General features: G+C 35.8%; 1 protein-coding gene across 5 annotated transcripts in view; it reads left to right on the forward strand.

The window, feature by feature from the left end:
- Positions 1-22341, forward strand: part of NXPH1 (neurexophilin 1) — a 627612-nt gene that overhangs the window by 376839 nt on the left and 228432 nt on the right. The gene's annotated exons all lie outside the window — the stretch shown is intronic.

Raw genomic sequence — 22341 nt, forward strand, 5'->3', positions numbered from 1 at the left:
ACCACAGTATTGGTATTGCCTGTTAGGTACTGGATTCAAGTATCTATACATTTAGATGGATGGTGAACACAATTAAGTATGTGTCCCTAGATCAGTGTTGAATTCAGGATGCGTAATTTCAGTATCAATTCTCTCTCTTTTCCCACAAAATATTCAATATTTTTACAAGGCTGTTTTCTTGAGTTAAGCATGCATTAAATATTTCATCTAGACAATAAATCTTTGTGTCAGCAACTATCATAATCTCACCAGATTTCATATTGCCACATTTTTATGATACTCTAAGATAGCAAAGTAAATCAACTGCTCAGACAAATGAGCAGTTCAAACTTTTTTGAAAAGTCAGTCAGTATTGGTACAGTGCCTATTGAATAAAGAATTCTTTCCTCCATATTCTGGGAAGATACAAAGGATTAGATGACTAATCTGTCCTTGGAAAGACTGTAATATAATAAGAGAAAGAGAAAAAGCACAAATTAAAAGATTAAACTAAAACTGGGGCCCCTGAGTGGCTCAATTGGTTAAGTCATCTGACTCTGGATTTTGGCTCAGGCCAAGATCTCATGGTTTGTCAGTTCAAGCCCTACTTTGGGCTCTGCACTGAAAATGCAGAGCCTGCTTGGGATCCCCTCTCTCTCTCTCTCTCTTTCTCTCTTTCTCTCTCTCTCTCCCAATCATGGGTCCCTCCCCCAATTGTGCTCTCTCTTGCTTTTTCTCTCTCTCAAAATAAATAAACATATTTTTAAAAAAGATTAAACCCAAACCTGAAAAGACCCTTATAACAGTAATAGCTCTGAATCAAATAATCCTTGTTTCCAGACATTTCACAAACATCATCTCACTTCTTGCATCATCCCCGTGGATTATATTGTTGGCATCCCTAATACTTCAGAGGAGGAGTCTGTAGCTCAGAGAGGTTGGCCATCTTATCTTGGTCACAGTCACACAATGGCAGACTCAGGATTTGAACTCATGATTCTCTTACCTTTTGTGCCAGGTCTCCATTGAGGATTCTATAATCAGTTGTGAAAAGGCAAAAATGCCGAAGTTATTGATTTTTAATACCAAATAAAGTGATTTGGCAAGTTATATAGAGTCTTGATTTGAAGGCAACTGGGATTGTGAGAAAAGAAAGTGACACAGAATAGATGAGAGTCTTCAGGAGAACATCTCAGATCAGGAAAATGGCAGACTTGTAATCAGAATACAATAAGCTTACAGGTGTGGGGCAGGGAGAGGTGTGAGGTGAGGTGAGAGGTGTGAGGTGAGGTGTGAGGTGAGAGATGAAGAGAGGTACGTCCTCAAACTAGCAGCATTACTGGGACTTGAAATCCTGATTAGAAAATTTAGTGTGGGCTTATAATGTGATTTGCAAATGCGTATTGAGATGGTGGTGCCTTGTGGTGCTGAGCACTGATGGGGGTTCATGTGGTGAAAGAAAACAAATGGGAAGACAGGGAGAAGGGGCTGGCATCTCCAGGTGTTAAAAAACTCAATTTATTTTTAATTTTTAAAAGTTTATTTATTTATTTTGAGAGAGAGAGAGAGAGAGAGAGAGTGGGGGAAGGCCAGACAGAGAGGGAGAGAGAGAAAATCTCAAGCAGTCTCGATGTTGTCAGTGCAGAGCCTGTTGTGGGACTTGATCTAATGAACCATGAGATCATGACCTGATTTGAAATCAAGTCAGATGCTTACCCAGCTGAGCCACTCAGGTGCCTCTCAAATTATTTTTAAAACTTTCCTCATAGTAGTAAAGCAATGTGAGCATCAGGTGAATGTCAGCTTCCTGCTTTTTATATCATACACCCCGAAACATCAGGAAGGCCTCTCATGTATTTGCCCTTCGAGATGGCTCTGGATATAACTTTGATCTATAATTCATTATATAAAAAGTACTAGAGAAGGGAATTTAGCTAATATAATTTTTCAAACCCTGGACTCTGGGATTAGGATTAATGGATCAAGAAAAAAAAAAAAGAGCACCGACATTGTTTCATAATCTCATGAAAAGGGCAGTGTAACAAAAATATTTACTTAGAAAACTTACAATGCAATTTATAAGTAAGTATAGCAGATTGATCCAATTTATTGTATCAGATAGCAATAATTCAAAAAAATTCTACCTACACATTACAGAAGGGTACACAGTAAAGAAAGTATGGTTCTATCCTTTCATTGACTTTTAGCCATTCTGAATTCCTTGGCCTTTGGAATTAAATGGTTATTGAGACATATTTGTATTTCTAAGCTGGTGAACCATGAAGGGTAACTGAAGAAAAAAAACAGGGTGGATATTCAACTGGTATGCACCAAAGTTAAAATACTTAAATACTTTTGTATGGGTTGGTAAATAACCATGCCCTGAACCAATGGTGTGTCTCCCCCAACCTCCACCCTACTACTCTGCTGGGCACTCTGGCCTCTCTGAACTCTGGTCTACCCCTAGGATAATTTCCTTACTTCCCTAATGTCCAGCATCTAAAGGGTTGACTAGCATAGCAGAAAGCCTCTAGGACATGCCCTGCTGCCCCAGCACCCATCCTCATGTACAGTTGTTAACCATTTAACATGCCAAGTAATTGGTTGAATGTGATTGAAAATGCAACAGTTTCTTCTCATATTCAAGTTGTGCTATTCTTGCATCTTTCTATGTCTCCTTTTGCTCCCTTCATAGGCTCCTAGAGGAGCATAAAAACATGACCTAGGGGATGATACATCCTTGGTCTTGAATTAAGGATGCTTCCACATACTAATTTTGCATGTTCTTGCCCTTTTTTATGCTACCATTTGTGAATAGGATTGAATAATGACAATCATCTTTTTACAATGTTCATATCTAGGTTTAAATGGCCTTGAGATGAGTGGATTCTAGATTTTTCTAATAAATATTAAACCATAAAATAAAAAAAATTGGATTGTGTATGTATGCATGTACGAGTGTGAGTGTGCATATATAAAAACCCACATTAATATGTCTGTGTACACACACACACATACATATTTACACATTCATTTTGGCTTGATCAGAGTTTAAAAAGTCATAACTATTAATACTTAACATACTAATGTATTCCTAGCACAATATTTCTTTAGGTGCTTATATCATTCCTTATGTGTGGCACTGTTCTTCCTTTGCAGTTCTCCTTGAAATGCACTTGCCCTCTCTCAAAATAGAGTATTTATACAGTCATACTTAATGTGAAAAAGGGATCTTTCTTTGCACATATTATATGTAAAGCAGGCTTGAACTCAGCTTTTGATTAAAACGTAGTTGTGTGGCCTTCTAGCTCAGCTTTAATTACATTTAAAATTCCTTTCCGCACCCATACTGAAGATGGCAAACCAATATTAATAAAGTCGGCTTAGAGCAGTTCAGCACCTGAGCAACAGATTCTTGACAAAAGTTATTTACCTAACTAGAGTTTCATTTCAAAGTTAACATGTCTCTATGCCACTTGAATAAGGCACTCATCAGAAAACTCTGTTAGACATTTTAACCCAGTTTAATTTATTCCCTGAAAGTTTAATCCTCTGCTGAAAAGAGTGGTTGCAAATTTTCCAGAGTCACAATCCACTGAAGTGAAAAATGTTTAATGACATCATAGGTACTGAGCTTCAAGAGTTTAGTTAAAAATCTTCTTCAAAATGTAAAACAGAGGGCAAAAGTTAATAGGATATTTTATATAGTTATATTTCAATCCTATTCCAAATCTTTCTAAAGTCACTTGCATCTCTACCATTAAAGCTGTATGAAATGAGTTACTTAGACATCTCCAGGGAGTAGGGAAAAAAAAAACCACTTAAATTTTAAACCATAAAAGCAAATCTCTTCTGAGCCTTGACATTTAAGTGGCTCATTCAGTCATTTTACATTTTATAAAACTCGCTTTGTAATCACATCAGCCAAACAAAGCAACTATTAGGTGCTGACTACCCACAGCGTTCTACCCAACTGTATGAGAAAGTGGCTCATAGTGCACAACACAGGGTGCTTTGGCGCCCATGTGGCATCAACTCAGACTTCATTTTTTACAGTAAATTGTGCAACAGAAGCCTGTTTATCTGTTATTGAAATATTTTTGGTTTGACTGCCAGAGAGTGAGGATAAAAACAGGGGAGGAGAGAAAATAAAATCTGAATTGACTTTGTTTTTGGCACAGTAGAAAGCATTTTAGTCCTCTTTATAGTCTCCTAAAAATCTAATTATTCATTGGCAGATATACCTTTATAGCACAACTGGGTAGTTGTTCTAAAGTATGCAAAGCACACATTTCAGATTTCATAGGCGATAATGACCACTTTATAGCCTGTCAGGTCATGGCCTATTTGGCCTAGTTACAGAGATATTGCTTCATGGTTCAGTACTCTGAGAGCTGATGATGTCTCCAGGCCAGCGAAGGTGTCATTGACATAATAGAAAGTAAGAGTTTCTGTGCGACTCTAATGAGATGCTTTGTAGAGAATAGATCAACAATGTCGTGGCTTGGGTAGTACAACTCTGATGGGGACATTGGGTGGTATTTCTCTCTCCTGTATCATTAAAGAAAGGAAAGGAAAGGAAAGGAAAGGAAAGGAAAGGAAAAAAAGGGAAAGAAAAAGGAAAACAAAAAAGGACAGGAAGAAAACAAATAAAAATCTATGGTTTGAATCAAGTTTCTTTATAAAGTCATACTTTCACATTCTAATACTAGGATTATTTGTGCAAATAATATTATGCTTGGAGTATTACCACTTCAAAAGGATAACAGTTCTTTGGTTGCCAAATGACTTGGAAAGTCATCATATAGGCAATTCCCATGGACAAGGGCATCTGCCTTAAGAATTGGGATGTGAGCCCATGGCCTGGCTTGAGTCCATACTCTTACCACTATGCCAAAATACCTAAAATGTGCAATTTTTTCTACATGAATTTAAATTATGTAAATTAAATTCTTTCATATAAAGTTAACTACATGGATCAATATAGCCATCTTGATGAGTAAAAATAAAACAAATTAAAGGAAATGTTATTAATATCTACCATTTATTGAGGATAAACATTCATATACATGGTCTCTAATTCTCAAAATAAAGCTGGGGCAAGGGTATTAGTATCTCTAATTTACAATGAGGAAAAAAAATTGAGGTTTAAGAGTATGGCTTTGAAATTGTCATTTGGCCATGAAACACCTGCTTAATATATAATTCATTATTTGCACACCTGAGCACCTGGTATGGAATGAACAGTGTGATTTGCCAGTTAATTTCTTTGTGTGTGTGGAATGATGATTTAGATTACACTTGAACTTGAAGTTCTATATTCAAGATTGAAATATGAGGATACCCCTACTTGGTCAAGGTCAATTGGCTCATTCCTCTTCAAGGAACTGAATAATAATGTTCCTGTTAAATAACAATAGATAGTATTACCACCTTTATTTGGTAATGGTAGAACCACCCTGGGATTTGGGGCCAGAACCTGAATTTTCCTTCCTGGATATGTGATTCTAAGGAAGACTTTTTGCCAATGGGCTTTTGTTTCCTCCAATTTATCATGGAGCTATTGGTGTCTCCATCCCAGGAAGGATTTTGGAGATCAATCCACTCATATAACATGTTAATATATGGTGAAAATGATAAACACTATGCAAATATTACTTAAAAATCTTTTTGATTAAAACAAAATAATATCATCCTTAGACTGATAAGTTTTGTGAACCCAGAAAATAGATTAAAAAAACACAAAAATTAGTTTCATTTAACACACTGTGAAATGGAAGAGGGCATAAAATGACAAAATTTTATGAGTTTATTATCAAAAATAGAAAAACAATGATATACAATGCAAATTAATTACCTGTAAAATTATATTAGTCTAAATAATTTAACAAGGCTATGCTTTAGCATACTATAATATTATTCTCTCTGCACCTACTCAAAAGCGTGGCTTCCTATACTCTCAAATCAAGAAACACTCTTTTCCCATTATCATCTTTGTCAACCATGATCCCTAGAATTTTATTATAAACTGATTTTCAGTGCACAGCAGACAAATTGAGACACATTTTACAAATTAATTAACTCAAATCTTTACATTTTACAAGAATGTAAAAGAAAAAGAAACAGAAAGGCTGCTGAAGCGTTATGACAACTAAGTGTAATGCATGATATTGCCCTGGATCCTGAACCAAAAAATTAGTAAACATAATGGATATTATTGGAACAACAGATGGCATTTAATATTGACTACAGGTTAAGTTATAGTAATGTATCAAGGTTAAATTTACTGATTTTGATAGTTGTATTATGGTTATAGAAGAGACTGTCATTCTTCTTAGGAACTATTTCAGACTTCTTTTTAAAATTGAGGTATAATTGACATAGAACCTTATATTAGTTATAGGTGTACAACATAATGATCATATATATATATATATATATATATATATATAGTGAAATGATCACCACAATGAGTCTAGCTAACATTTTACACTATACATAGTTAGAAAAATCTTTTTCTTGTGGTTACAAATTTTTCCAGAACCCTTTTACAGATAAGTGGGCATGATGTCTCCAACTTACTCTGAAAATGGCTTGGAAAAAAAATCTATGTACATACATTTTTACATATATAAGAGAAAAAGAGAAATATAAACAATGAAATGAAATTAATTAGTGAATCTGAGTAAAGGGGCTATGTAAGTTTCTTATAACTTTCTGTAAGTTAGAAATTATATCAACATTTTAAAATTACAGAAATATAAACATAAATACCATTTCTACGCAGATTCAGATTCAGATGGATCATCCTCACAGTGTATCTAAAGAACCAAGACCACTTGGTAAAAGATGATCTCACTTAAAAATGCACTTCTTGACTGTTTAAAACTAATCTCTACTTTCAGAAAAAACACATAAATTTCACATCTTCCTTTTAACGTGTCAAACTATGAAATAAATATTTTGACTAAAATCAAATCAATGGTACATTTCAAATATGCTATTTAATGCTGTACACATTCCAACTCCCACCCCCCACCCCCAACACACACCAATTGCAACATGATTCTCAGCAAGATTACAGCTCACATTACTGGCTTTTCGTTAGCATTCCCTGTTGAGAGTCACTGACTCTCAAAGCTCATTGCAGAAAGGGGAGGGCTCCAAAATACTCAGACTGTTATTTATTGAAAAAGTACTGATGTAGGTTATCTAGAATGAGCAGGCATACAGAAAGATTTGAAGTGAGTAAAATGACTTCCCTGAGGTAATTTTTGAAAATGTTTGAGATCATAGTTACTTAACAAATGCTTGTTGATGTATTTATAAAAGAGAGACTCAGAAACTGGTGCTTCAACTTTGCTTTAAAAAAAAAATCTTGGGGCACTTGGGTGGCTCAGTAGGTTGAGTGTCCGACTCTTGATTTTGGCTTAGGCCATGATTCCAGGGTAATGGGGTTGAGTCCTGTGTCAGGCTCTGCACTGAGCATGGAGCCTGCTTAAGACTCTCTGCTCCTCTTCCTGGCTCATGCACTCTCTATATAAACTAAAAATAAAATTAAATAAAAATTAAAAAAAAATAAGTTTTCTGAAAATAGAAACTGACAAAGTTTTTGGAAACAAATCTAAAGCACTTTCTCTATTAGAGATGGAAGAATAATTCTGTGTTGTAATTTGCTTTAACCGGTTACTGTGGTTTCCTCGTTTTGATTCTTTCTTCCTGCAGAGCAGTCACTATTCAGACTTAAATGTTGGTAGATTTGTGTACACAGGCAACCCCAGGGACCCCAAGCTACAATTGCCATGAAGTGCCTTTTGTTTTAGGGTTGGCACATGGTGCCATATTTCCATAGTAGCCCTTCCTGTCACAAAATTAAGAAACCCTTTAACAAAAATAAGCCAGTTCCTTCTTTTGAAGTTGACTCCCTGATTTCTAGAGCTTCGACAAACTCTGAAGGAGATATCAAGTACCCACTTTCAATAAAAGTGAACTTTGGAATACAGGAAAAGTGGGCCAGACGATAGGAAACCTTCACTACAATTTTAACTCTGCCCCTAACAATCTTGTAAGCTTTAGGGCAGTTACTCAGCTTCCTGAGTTTTAAAACATTTTCCAGGGAGGTCTCTTTAGCTTCAGATATTTTGGGATTGTAACTCTCAACAGTTGTGGATTTTTGCAATATGGACACAAGGCAGAAATGTCACAGTCATATCGCATTTATTTACAACCTATCAATTCTAGAGTAAAGCCAAAAATGCCTTTGAGACTCACATTTTTTAATAACAATTTAATTTGTACTGTTAATGGACACTTTTACAGTTTAATTTTGAGACTTTGCAAACACACCCATAAAACTGGTTGTATTGCTTCACATTTATAAAACCTACTACATTTTCCAAGCAAATGGCATTTATGCAAAGAAATAGCCTAACACATGTCTGTCTGTTTCAAAGCAATTATTATTTGTCAATACAAATGTACACTTGAATAGTGCAAAGAAAATGCCCCCAGAAAATTTGGCAGGCTCTTGTTGAAGGAACTTCTGCTTTTAGAATCCCATCAGCATTTTCTTTCATTATTATATTTAGGATCAAATTTCCAGAAATTCAAGAAAGAAAATTCAGATAATGGTACTAAGTTTCTTGCCATCTGAGAGACCATACTTGTTTTGTTAAGTCTTTCTGATGTTCGTCAACCTCCAAAATACAGTTATGTTCATCTAGGTAATACTGTTCTTATTCACTTTTCACTTTTATTTAAATGAAAATTCTTATAGTTATTTGGATATTTTTTCTGCAACATTTCTGACTGGTTGTAATGGCCTGTAGCAGCCACTGACTTGTATTTTCCTAGAAAAACATCACCTTTTCTCTTGTATCACTGCATTTTTACAGAATTACACAAAGCCTCCACAAAGGCTTACAATATAAACACGTTTATCTGTGTCAGAAAATGAGCTGTTCATCTGCTTATGCAGCAAGCTCATCAGCAAAAGGATATCATTATGTGTGGATAGGCACTCCATTCAAAAATGCATTTATTCATTCAGCCAACATTTGTAGAGCACCTACTTGGAAACTGATATTTTATTAAGTGTAGTAAAAAGTAGTTACCAAGACATTGGGTGGGTTTATCATGGAGATAACAGTTCATGGAAAGGAAGGAAGGAAGGAAGGAAGGAAGGAAGGAAGAAATGAAGAAGGAAGGAAGAGGGAGGGAGGGAAGGGGAGAAAGAGAATGAGTGAGAGAGAGAGGGAGAGCGAGGAGGGAAGGTAGGAAGGAAGGAGTAAATATAGATAATGGTGTTACTTTCGTGAATGAACAGTATAGGGCACCCTGAAAGGATCAAAGATTACTATGGAAATGAAGTTTAAACTAGGCTATAAAATAAGTCAGATTTAACTAGGCAAATGGGAATGGATTCTAAGGATTCCAAGGATGGGGAAGCAGCCTATGCAAAGGTCCTGAAGTTGGAAGAAAGAGAACATGTAAAAAATGCATTCAGATATGATCAGAACTCTAAGGCCAAAGGAAAGCATAGCCAAGATTAGGCTGGAGATGTAGAAATAGGGTGCACTGACCTAGACTAGTTCCAAACAAATAAATATAAGAGTCTTAATCCTTAACACACTATCTGTTAGGAACTGAAGATGTACAAGAGCTTCTTTAGTTGGTGATGATTGCTGTAGGAGTTCATTGAGCAACAGCAGCTCCTTCCTGGTCTCTGCAACTCACAGAAGAGGTGGCTCCCTGGGGCCGTGTCACTCAGCAGTGACTACAAAGTTTCCTGCTCTATCTTCTTTTTTAAAGAGCTCCAGAACCCTTCATGATAACAATTCTGTCTGACTTCAGCACCACGAATAAAGACAGCTGTCAGATGTCCTAGCTGTGCCCTCTAGTGGCAACTAGAGTGTTACCCAGCTCTTCTGAAAAGGATAAACTGCCTCTCAGAGTTTGGAAGTAAGTGAACATAGGGACATACTAGGGAAGGAAATTCTACCCTAACAACCTATCCTTCTTTCAGTTATCCTATGATACGTTATATCCAAAGTTTTCATGGCAGTACAAATTACTAATGCTGTAATAAGTCATTTTAAAGTTCATTAGTCTGTCCAATAAATGGTGTTGGAAAAAACAGACAGCTACATGCCAAAGAATGAAACTGGACCACTTTTTTACACCATACACAAAAAAAAATTCAAAATGGATTAAAGATCTAAATGTGAGACTTGAAGCCATAAAAATCCTAGAAGAGAGAGCTTAGGCAGTAATTTCTCTGACATCAGCTATACCAACATTTTTCTGGATTTATCTCCTGAGGGAAGGGAAATAAAAGCAGAAGTAAACTATTGCAATTACATCAAAATGAAAAGCTTCTACAAAGGGAAGGAAGCGATCAACAAAAGTAAAAGACAACCTACTGAATGGGAGAAGATAGTTGCAAATGACATATCCAATAAAGGGTTAGTATCCAAAATATATAAAGAACTTATGTAACTCAACACCAAAAAACTCCAAATAATCCAATTAAAAATGGCCAGAAGACATGAACAGACACTTCTCCAAAGAAGACATACAGATGATCAATAGACACATGAAAAGGTGTTCAACATCACTCATTATCAAGGAAATGCAAATCAAACCTAGAAGGAGATCACCTCATAACTGTCAGAATGACTAAATTCAAAAACACAAGAAACAAGTGTTGGCAAGGATATGGAGAAAAAGAAACCCTTGTGCACTGTTGGTGGGAATGCAGACTGGTGCAGTCACTGTGGATAATAGTATGACAATTCCTCAAAAATAAAAAATAGAACTACCCTATGATCCAGTAATCCCACTACTGGGTATTTACCCAAAGAAAACAAACACATTAATTCAAAGGGATATATGCACCCCTATGTGTATTGTGGGATTATTTACAATAGCCAAATTATGGAAGCAACCCAAGTGTCCATCAATAGATAAATGGATAAAGACGATGTGGTATGTTTATATATATACATATATGTATATATATATAATGGAATATTATTCAACCATAATAAAGAATTAAATATTGCCATTTGCAACAATATGGATGGAGCCAGAGAGTATAATGCCAAGCTAAATAAGTCAGAGAAAGACAAATACCATGTGATTTCACTCATGTGTGGAATTTAGGAAACAAAACAAATAACAAAGGGAAAAAGAGAGACAAACCAAGAAACAGACTCTTAACTATAGAGAACAAATTGATGGTTATCAGAGGGCAGAAGGTTTGGGGGATGGGTGATCTCTATCACCTATTTCACCCCAATAGGTGATGGGGATCAAAGAGTACACTTACTGTAATGAGCACTGAGTTACGTATGGAATTGTTGAATCACCATATTGTACACCTGAAACTAACATAACACTGTATGTTAATTATATGAGAATTAAAATTCAAAACTTAATACAAGTGAAAAAAAGAACAATAAAAAACAGGTATATAATCTAAACTGAAGAAAAAAGTTACATTAAAGGTCAAGGGGATTTTAGAGCTCTGACTGTAGACATATTTTCATCTAAACTCCCATTGTGACTTCACTTACAGCATCCTGTCATTTTGGGGCTCTGTTTACTCCATTCCTTTCATGATCTATATCTCCCTATACCATAAACTTTGGGTGAACATCCTTCTTTGATTTAGTGACACCGCTTACTTAGTTCCCTTGGTGACAATAAGAGCAAAGTTTTTTTTTTTTCTTTTTGGACTCCAGGCATGCCACTATATCTGATTAATTGGATCATCATTAAAGATGATCCAGAGGCCATCTTTTTTCTTGTTTATGAAATTTCTCTGCCTAAATATCCTTTTTCCATCTAGCTCTTTGGTATGAGATTCCACATGCCATGAGAATAGTGGAGAGGGGTTGGTAAAGACCAACGTGAAATCTAGCCCAGACGGTGGACAATAGGTGCATTTGGTTCCAAAGCTGACGGGCACTGGATAAGAGATCTGTGGAGGATAGAGTCTGTTTACCCAGTGCTAGGAATCTTACAAGAAAGAAACTGAAAGTCAAAGAATGCCTGCTAATATTTTGGGAGGGGTTTTAGAAAAACAAAACAGAGCAAAACAAAACAAAACAAAACAACAGGCTAGTTTAAGAACTTTCAAGGGATTTTATTATTTTGTTTTGTTTGTTTGTTTGTTTGTTTATTTGTTTATTTATTTTTGTGGACACACTGGCCATTGAAGTTCCCTGTGCATGAGTTGTGTCTTCCCTGAGCTACGTTTAAGAGCCACTGGGGCCTGGTGCTCTAGGTGTATGTGTCTTTACCACATCTTTGGCTAAAGCATGATCCAAAAATATTTATTTACTCAATGTCAAAAGTTATTACATAACTCAAACTCCATCATCATCAACTTTTGATGAAATGGTGAGGGGTCCATTTTCCTTGCTAGATTTTGTATCTTCTCAGAACACTGTATTTGTTCCACTTGAGGAAACTGGGGATTCCTAGTCCACAGGATTTTTATGGTAGTATGGAGGGACTGTATTTCTAGGATTTTAGCCCCTATTATATTTCTGTGTTGGCTGTCTGGCTTGCTGTCCACTCTGTAACTGGGAAGCTCTTAGCAGTGCCCACACACTGTAGCCTGATATGAATGATGTCCTCGAAGAATTTTTGAACCTATCTAGGACCTAAATGGCAAAGGGATGATATTGCCTTATAACTAGTTTCTATCACTTCTTTTATATAATTTTTTGTCTCTATTGAAATATTTCCAAATCAATCTCTTGATAATCAGAGGGTAAGTAGGTATATTGTCTCAAAAAATATCAAAGTCCTTATTCCTCAAGAATTTGAGCTTCTTTTGGGTAAGGTGTACTATTATTACTACTCAATATGTAGATATAAGTTACTGAAAATAGGGCTGTAAGGTGAATCAGTCCTTCCTCATTTGGTTCATGCTAGATAGGCATGCACTTTGACCTTCATTACCATCCATATAAAAAGCCTTTTTTTTTTTTTTAAGGAAAATCACTCGTATTAACCTTAATTTCAGAAAGACACTGGATCTAACCAGCCATTCCTACATATGCAACATTTCTCTTTTCCTCAAAGACATCTGGATTTACTGACAAATTCAAATCTCTTTAAGGGTAATGAAAAAATGATGCTGAAAATGATGCTGAAATGGCTTTATTTCAGCCCAGAAATACTCTTTCAACATGTTATTTTAGACATTTTGTTCATCATATTAACCACATACCCAGAGGTCTTTACATGAGCTACTCCTTATGTAGTCTAAATGGAAGTAATATAAAATACTAACAAAAGAAGCAACTTTTGCAATGCAAACCTGGGTAATCCATAGTTACACTCTGAAAGAATGGGTTAAGTGAGGCTAAGTGGAATAATTACATTTAATTTCTCATTAATATTAATGTGTTTATGTGTCAAAACTTACATTGGTTTATACAGCAAGCATGAGGGAGGGGACAATATTTTCACAGGATGAAAAACTGTATTTCTCAGTAACAGAAACTATTGTTCATGCCTCTTCATAAGGTGTGTTTTTCCCCTGCAGTTAAAGAACGAAGAAGATTTTTAATGTAATTTCTTAAGAGTACCTGTAGGGAAAGGAACCAAAGAGAAAGCTAATGATTATGGTTATACAAACTTGTGAGGAGCTCAGTTATCCATGACTCACACCAATTTCTAATATAGTGATGTTGAGAACAGTTAGTACCCTATGTTAGAAGTGAGCCATCCTCTGTGGAAACATGAGAACTCATGGGGTAACATACCTAAAATTCTTAGCCATTTGAGCATTCTTCAAACTGACAGGGACACCATGTTTCTAGTTTTTGAGGATGACATGGAATGTTCAGTCTGGTCAGGAGGCCTTCTTTTAAAATTATTATGTTAAAGATAAATTATTGCCCACATTTGCCAATACTAAATCATAATGTAATCAGTATGGTCCCTTATCACCGCCTACTGCTAAAGATGACCACAGAGTTGTTACAATTATGCCAATTTTCATCTCAGTTTGTTTGGATCATTTGAGCAGATGTAATGTCTCTAGTGAGAACCAGGAATAGAATAGCAGTGTGCATTCTGAAAGGCTTGTTTTTCTTTTCTTGAGGGTTTCATAACCAAGCCAAGCATAATAGCTCTCACATGTCGAACTCATACTGTTTCCCCTATTCTTATGTGTATTACATATAAAATCTTCTACTTTATGTTCATGAAAACCCAATGAGTGGGGTATCATCTCTATTTTCTATTGGAGAAAATGTGGTCCTAAAGAGTCACTAATGATAAAATAACAGATTTTGGAGTTAGTCCTGCGATCTCTGACTGCAAAGCCCATTTTCTTAGTTTGTATGCAGTACAACCTCATAGCACCTACTGGATTAAAGGAGAAGCACAAAGTTCCTTGTCTGCTTTTTCATTGTTAATGCAACACTGTTGCTCCTGGAGCACTGCTTTGAAGCATAAGGAAATGATGTATTTTTGATGTATTAAAACACTAACCCATTTCCTCTGGCTTATCATATGTAATAAAGGCACTTCAGGTATTGTCAATGTCAAGTACAGCCTCAAAACTTTCAAGAGAGAAATCTCTTAAGGTCATATGTACCAACCCCTCCCCAGTCTTGATTGTGACTAAATGGTTAATGACCTTAACTGTTGAAATAGATGTAAGTAAGAATATAAACCATACAGGTAATTTATACAGTGGTTACTGTATGCGAGGTATTCCCTCCCCCAAGTTACAAAATGTCATACTGTAGAAGAACATCCCTCAAAGAGTTTATAGACCTCTTGGGAAAATTTGATGAAAAGCCTCATATATCTAGAAATATCTGCATGTTTTTCTCTGAACTAGCTAAGAAACAGGCTGGAGATTGCACAATGCCTGAAATAGAGAAAATTTAAATTATTTTTTGGAGAGAAAAAAGTCAAGCAGAACAAAGTGAATTAAATGATGAACATTTGACCCAGTGTAAGCCTATGTCCAATAAAGACATTTTAAGGCATAGACAACTTAGTTTATCCCCTCTGAACGCTTTCTAAAAGAATCACACAACTCTATACATCAATAAAAATTAAAATCCAGCTCAAGGGAGGAAGGAGTGAGATATTTGAAACAACAATGGCAGAAAAAGTAGTAGAATCAAGGTTAAAAAACAACTATAGGTAACCTGGCTGTGAAATAATGTAATGATTAAGGATCTATCACAAAAGGTAAACAAAAAGTGGAAGTATAGTACATTCATATATAAAATTCTATATTCCCCTTTAATAAAGATGATATACCTGGATGTATAAGAGATATGTCTCTCTAAAGTATTTTGTTGATGGGAAAGTATACAATATAATTCACAACATATGACTCTATATACATAGTATTTATATATGAAAAATAGTTGAGATATTTATAAACAATATACACCAAAATTTTGAAAGATTTTTACCTCTGAAGAGAGAGATGGGATTATAAGAGAGAAGAGGTTGATGATGAAGCCAGGCTTTTACTTTTCATTTCATAAATTCTATAATGTGTGAATATTCTTATAAACATAGTAATGTAGAATTTCATATTTAAAATAATTTTAAGAGTAAAAGACATAGCCTGTGGAATAATAGGGAGTAGCTTTTTCACTTAACAGCAGTAATCTGGTCAAGCTCTTTTTGAGTTTTTATATCCCCATCTGTAAGCTGAGGATAACAATATTGACTTTAAAGTGTGTGTGTGTGTGTGTGTGTGTGTGTGTGTGTGTGAGAGAGAGAGAGAGAGAGAGAGCGAGAGAGAGAGCAAGTGTGTTTGAATAGTTTAAATACAATACAATGCCATATCTGAAAACTAATTACAATGACTGGAATATAGTGTGCCCTTAGCCAATAGCAGCTAATAGTATGCAACATATTTTCAACATAGCAAATCATAAAATTGTTAAAATGAAGTAATCATAGAGCAAGACCACTTTGGTGATTAGTTATTCAATGTTGAAAGATATTGCTTAAGCATCAAGTTGTTTAAAATTTTTGGCTTAAGTATTCATACAGTTGATGAAATAAATACATAATTTTCAAAGTAATCTTGAAATTATTTATATTGAATAGTAATAGATCGACAGAAAAATGTGCATGTTAGTAGAAATTAAAAGGCATCTTATCACAACATCTGGGGAAACCTCTAGCTGGAGATAGTACACGTAGAGGAGTGAAATGTTTATATACCGTCTCATAAGGCCAGGAGCATAATTGAGGTGACAATATAGTAGAGGGGTGGTTTATTTTCCCAAAGTGGTATCATTCAAAAGTATTTTAAAAGGTGATGTAGGACATTGTGATTGTAAGCCTTTAATGAAAAGGTATTAGAAAAAGCGATGTGAAAGTATGGCCCTAAAATATACAGAGAAAGAGCTAGATCAAAGTGTGGTAGCTCTTATATCTTACATTCTGCCATCTGAGGCGTATTTTCTTCTCAGCCCCATGCACAGATCCTGCCCCAGACATTTTCCCTTCATGTTAGATCCAAGCTCTGTCTGTGTTTATGGTTGCAGGAAATGACCCTTCTCTTTGCACCTATTTTTGGATGTTTTTTAATGTATACTTTCAATTTCATACATCTAATTATGTTAGGAATCTTTATTATCGTTAGGGATTCTAAGACAGTGAGAAAGACAAACACATATAATTTGTGGAAATGGTATCATTGGGCTGGCAAGCCTTCTCCTTTGGAATGGGCGTTGGTGACTTTTGACATGGCAAATTATACTGTCAGAAAGTATATTTGCTGTTTTCACTGGTATAGAATAAATTGCTTGTAGAAAAAGTTCATGATGCTTTGTGTTTTTAGAACTGAGTTCATTAGAGGTTGTCAGCTTTTTCATTTGTACTCATCTTTATGCCATAGTCTTCACCGCTTTTGCTACAACTCAGGTATACTGACATCAAAGAATCTTCAGGTGACTTTTAAAAAGAAACTTGTTATTATGTTCGTAATATCAATAGTAGAGGGTGTTCTGGATGTAACGTTTCTTTTTACTAATATCTTTTTTATTCGGTAAGATTCAAAAACTTTCAATTTTGTGTGTATATGTATGTGTTTCAAAAATGAAAGTTCTTAAGATGTAAAGCAATATGATAGAACGAGACAGCCAGTGATTCCTGACTGCAGCTGGGAGCGGATGCATCAAGCTAGTTGCTCTTTCTCATTTAGCATCATGTCTTCACCACCATGAAAACGAGCTTCAATAAGGCCATTAGTAGTGGATTCAAAAGTCAAGAGGATTCTCTCCAGGTGTTTACACTTTTACACAAGACTTTTACTTGGAATTTGAATCTTCCCATGCCTGTCTTTACTCTCCCCAAGTTTTCTTTGTTTCTATAACATTATTTTCTTTCTAATAGCCTCCTTTGTCTCTACCTAGCCTGGATCCTCTCCTGTTTGTCCTCAAAGCATTGGCATTACATATTGTTACCAGCCTTCTTCTGTATCCCCATGTTCTATCTGCAGAATGCCATCTATTCATACTACAAAATCAACATCACCATCTCACACGTTTCTCCAGACATTCAGACCCATGTTATCAACTTTCTTTAGATAGCACCAGAATGGCTTGCAGGCACCTTAATCTCCAGTTTTCCTCTGAGATTTAATTATATTTTCCAGCTAACTTGTTACCTTTGTATTCCCTGCAGATGCCAGGAAACTCGTTAATTCAACTTTTCATATTCCTGCTTAGCCAAAAAAATCATCCAGTTGAGTTAATCCTACCTCTGAAATATTTCATATCCATTTTTTCTCTTTTTCTTTTCCATTGCCTTGGTTAAGCCTCATTTTACTTTCTCAAATGAAATATCACAATTAGTTATGTAATGAATCATTCTACCAGTCATTCTTCCTTCAAGGTCTCTCCTTTCAATGTCTAATCAGGGATTCTTCTAGAACTGGAATGACCTACTTAAAAGCAAAACAGAAAAAATTTAGTGCTTCCACATTACCTATAAGATTAAGTTTCAGTGCCTTGGTAGGAATATCACTATATGACCCTAGCCCACCTTCTTCAAGTTCTACCCACTGCTTACAACTTCTTTTCCTTCCTATCAGAGCTCCCTAAGGCTCAGCAATAAGGAACTATTTTCCATTCTTACATTTAACATGTCCCATCTAAGCTCTTGGCTTTTACACAGTATGTTCCTTATGTTTAGAAGATCTCCTTAAGCTTATTTTCTCTCTGTTGAACTCCTAAACATCTTTTATCTCCAAGATCTGAGGATTATTTCTACTGTTACATCTTCTCTGTCTTTTAACTTTGATTTTAACTACTAGAATGTTGTATACATCACACTGTTAACATGCTTAATTTATTTTCCCATTAGACTGTGAACTTCTTGAGGGCAAGGACCATGTTTCATTTATCTTTGTATTTCTATTATTTAACTCAATATTAGCAGAGTTTCACTATATAGTTATTGAACTAATAAAACAAAATAAATCAGGATGCTTATGCTCGACATGTCTGGGGAATTTCCTAAGGACCCAAAGGAAGGGAAGGGAAGGGAAAGGAAGGGAAGGGAAGGGAAGGGAAGGGAAGGGAAGGGAAGGGAAGGGAAGGGAAGGGAAGGGAAGGGAAAGAGAATAGAATATTCCAGACTGTGTTGTTGACAGTACAGCTGAAACCTGCTTTGATTCTGTGCTCAAACTGAGATGTTCTGGAGAGGTGTCTTGACAATCAGCACCAATGGAAGGCTTTCACATTATAAATAAATTCATTGCATTTGGTAGCTGAACAGCGTAATGGCTGAAGTTATGTTAATTTTTTGTTAACTTGAGTTTTACTGCCTATTCGACCTGCCATGTTTTTTCATTGTAATACAAGAACTCTCAAAATTATATGCTTTCTTTTTTTAATTGTTTGCTAAAGTTTTTGGTTATGTAAAAAGGAGATTTTCTTTTGAAAATATTTTCTGCTCTCACATCCTATTATTATTCATTTACATAAAATATTATGTAGTGAGATTTAAAGGTTAAACTATTTGAGGATGTTAATAGTATTAATAATGTTGAACAATCACTGTGGCCCAGGTACTGCTCTTAGTGCCTTAAATGGAGTGTCCTGTTTAATTCACACAGCAGCTCTATGAGAGAGGTGGGCATTATTCTCTTGTTTTCTACAAAAGAAAAACATAAGTATACACAAGTTGAGAAACTTCCCTACATCATATACCTGTTACAGACCTCAGCCTGGATTGGGAGGCCATCTGACTCCAGAACTCATACTCATAATCACTACAGCTGTGGAGAGTATAATTTAGAACTAAATTTCTGTTCTATCTGAAATTCAGAAGTTTTTCTGCCTGCCAGTCTTAGTGTCTTTTTTGGATAGATTGGTCCTTTAAAATCCTATCTCCCACGTCCATGTTTCTTTTCTTTTTTCTTTTCTTTTCTTTTCTTTTCTTTTCTTTTCTTTTCTTTCCTTTCCTTTCCTTTCCTTTCCTTTCCTTTCCTTTTCTTTTTTCTTTTCTTTCACTCCTTATATGGCATTGCTGGATTGCATTCTAATTACATTTAACTTCCTTTTTTGGGACAATTCATTACTGCTTCTTGAGCCAGTGCTCATTACAGTGCCTCTCCTGATCAACTGTGTTGATTCTGAGATACAAGTGCCAAGCCAGTACCAAATGCATTCCTGTATTTTTTTTTTTTTGTCATCCAAAGAATGGGAAAATAGTTATATAATTCCAGGTAAAAATGAGAAAACAGGATATGGGTTTGTTTCTTTTATTTCTTGTACCTTAAGCATAAATATAGAAGCTGTGTTAACGACAACATTTATATAATCAAGCAAGTTGAGTTTTGGATGTTTGACTAACCAATTAGATTTCATTGAGACAACATAAAACAAATATACAAAAAATAAACTCCAAGCTAACAGATATGTACTACTCTTATAAATTAATGTTTGTTTTATAGAAAAAGTGTATTTTGAAATGTACTTCCTTCAGTGAATTGGTAGGAGAATTGTAGTTGTTTTTATTTGTTTTGTAAATTATAAAGTTATAATATTAACTTGGGAACTACTAAGGATTATACTTTTCATATTAGAGTAAAAATTGTTCCATAGAGAACTGACTTTATTATCAGGTGAAGAGGATAGGTGGTAAATTTATGCTTTTCCCTTAAGAAAAGTCATACATTTCTATGTATCATCCCCCTCCCCACAGGATATTTATTTCTCAGTTTCATCCCTTTAAGACTTAATTTTCAGTCCTTGTTAAACAACAAATTGAATTTTGATAAGGCAGCCACGTAGCTATTTTTACTCACATACTGCTTGAGTATGATCCATTTCTGGAATGTTTTGGCATGAAGGGATTCTGAAAACAGGTGCAGGGGGAAAAGGTGCAGTTTGGGCGCAGGGGGAAAAGAGAGAGAACAATTCAAGGGTTGAGGAGAACTGAAGGGGAAGAACCTAGCACTAAAAGAAAGTTGGCAGCAAAGACAAACTTCTTTCAATTCCCAGTATATGCCCCAAGATCAATAGTGGCCCATCTGATGATAGCCATCCTTGATTCCACATGAGGAGGTTTGTTCATTTCAGTTGGGTAATATGTTTTAAGAATTTGGAGACTATGTACATGAGGCTGATCTGTATTTCTCTTACATGTGATCTCATCTCCACCACAATCCATCCATTTTTCTGAGCCTCATCCCATCCCTAGGGTCTTATTCTCCCTTGGTCAGTGTTTGTCTCTCCTCTGTTATCCTCTGTGCACAATGGCCTTCTGGATCTTTTTATAAAGGCATCACTATTGCCTTGGGGATCACAGGGGTTGCAACTGGACTTAGACTAGCAGTCTGGAATAGTGACATTTTGTGTTAGCCTACCCAATATTGCCATCTTGGTTTTTCAGGGTATAGTCATGGGACATAAATCCATTATAAAATCTCATTTAGTCTCAGATGCAATGAATTTGTGTGGGACTAACTAGCTTGCAGGTTTTTTTTTTTTAAAGCTCAGCATTACTGGGAAGAGACCAGCTTCAACTGGTAGTTTATCCTAGAGGGGAATGGCCTCATAGAATTCACATCTGTCAGTTTGAGCTGGGCAGAGATAAGACTATTTACCAGCTGGTAATGTAAAGCTCATTGTTCCTGAGGAATCTGTGAAAAGACAAGATTACAAGTTCTAAGTGATTTTGTTCTAGTTTAGATTACCAGGCCCTCTTGTATGTATATGTCCCTGGGAAACCTATCCTGTGCAGATTCTGAATACGTGGCCATGTGACCAAGAGCAAAGCTACTCTCAAGCCAGACTTCCATATGTACTATTTGGTGGCCTTTTTTCTCTACTTGTCTTCACATAGCAGCTTGGAATTTATAAACATAGCTAAATTTAACTGAACCATTTACATGTGTTAGCCATGCTATGAGGTAAGCACCATTGTTACCCTCACTTTGCAGTTGCAGGAAACTAAGTAAAGGGATGTTAAATGACTTGACCAAGGGCACACAGCTTGAAAGTGGCAGCACTGAGCATGGATTCCAGAAAGACTGGTTTAAAGTTTATGCCCTAGTCCCTAGGGATTGGGATAGAGTCCTTTTAGCACAAGTGACTGAGTAAAAGGCCATTCTCAGGCCAGGGTTGTATCTTAGCAAGAAGCCTCCGCACCTAAGTCTGTGGAGAGATCCCTAGAATGCAGCTCTAATTCCTAGTAGGCCTGAATTAAAAAGCTCTCCAGCAATTACCTCTTATTTTGAGAACAGTTTGGAAGGAGACTAGCAGGCCCAAATGAGGCTGCTGAGTGGTAGTCAGACTCATGTCTGAGATAGGACTTAGAACTGATTCTAGAGGGGGCTGGTGATAGAGGTTTATTGTGAATCTTGGCTCTTCAGCAGACTTACCTTAGAGGCAATCAGTCCACATCTTAAAGGGTTTATTTGTATTGGCTGTTTTGATTCCTGTGGGTCCTTAGCTGTCTTCTCTACTGTCCTTGAGCTCTCCATGTTAAGATCAGAAGTCACTGCTTTAACTTTAGACTAATGAATGCATCGTGGATTCTCATTTCTTTCTTTTATTTCTTCTACACTAAAACATAAATATAGGAGCTGTGAAATATAGGACAATGCCTGTATAATTTGGCAAGACAGATCTGAATGTTTGAGCAGTCAGTTAGATTTAGGGTTCCCTGGTCTAGCTGTGGAATCTAAATCTTCCCAGAGAGAAGACCAGGATCCCAGGAGATTGGTTCTGAATGTGACTCTCACAATCCAACTTGAAGTGACCTCTCTGTCACTGACCATGTGTTGTTAGCTTCTCTAGATTGACAATTATCTATAAGACATTGTGTATTTGATATTTTCATTTA

Source organism: Panthera tigris, chromosome A2 (genome assembly GCF_018350195.1).
Source record: "Panthera tigris isolate Pti1 chromosome A2, P.tigris_Pti1_mat1.1, whole genome shotgun sequence".
Classification (NCBI taxonomy): domain Eukaryota; kingdom Metazoa; phylum Chordata; class Mammalia; order Carnivora; family Felidae; genus Panthera; species Panthera tigris.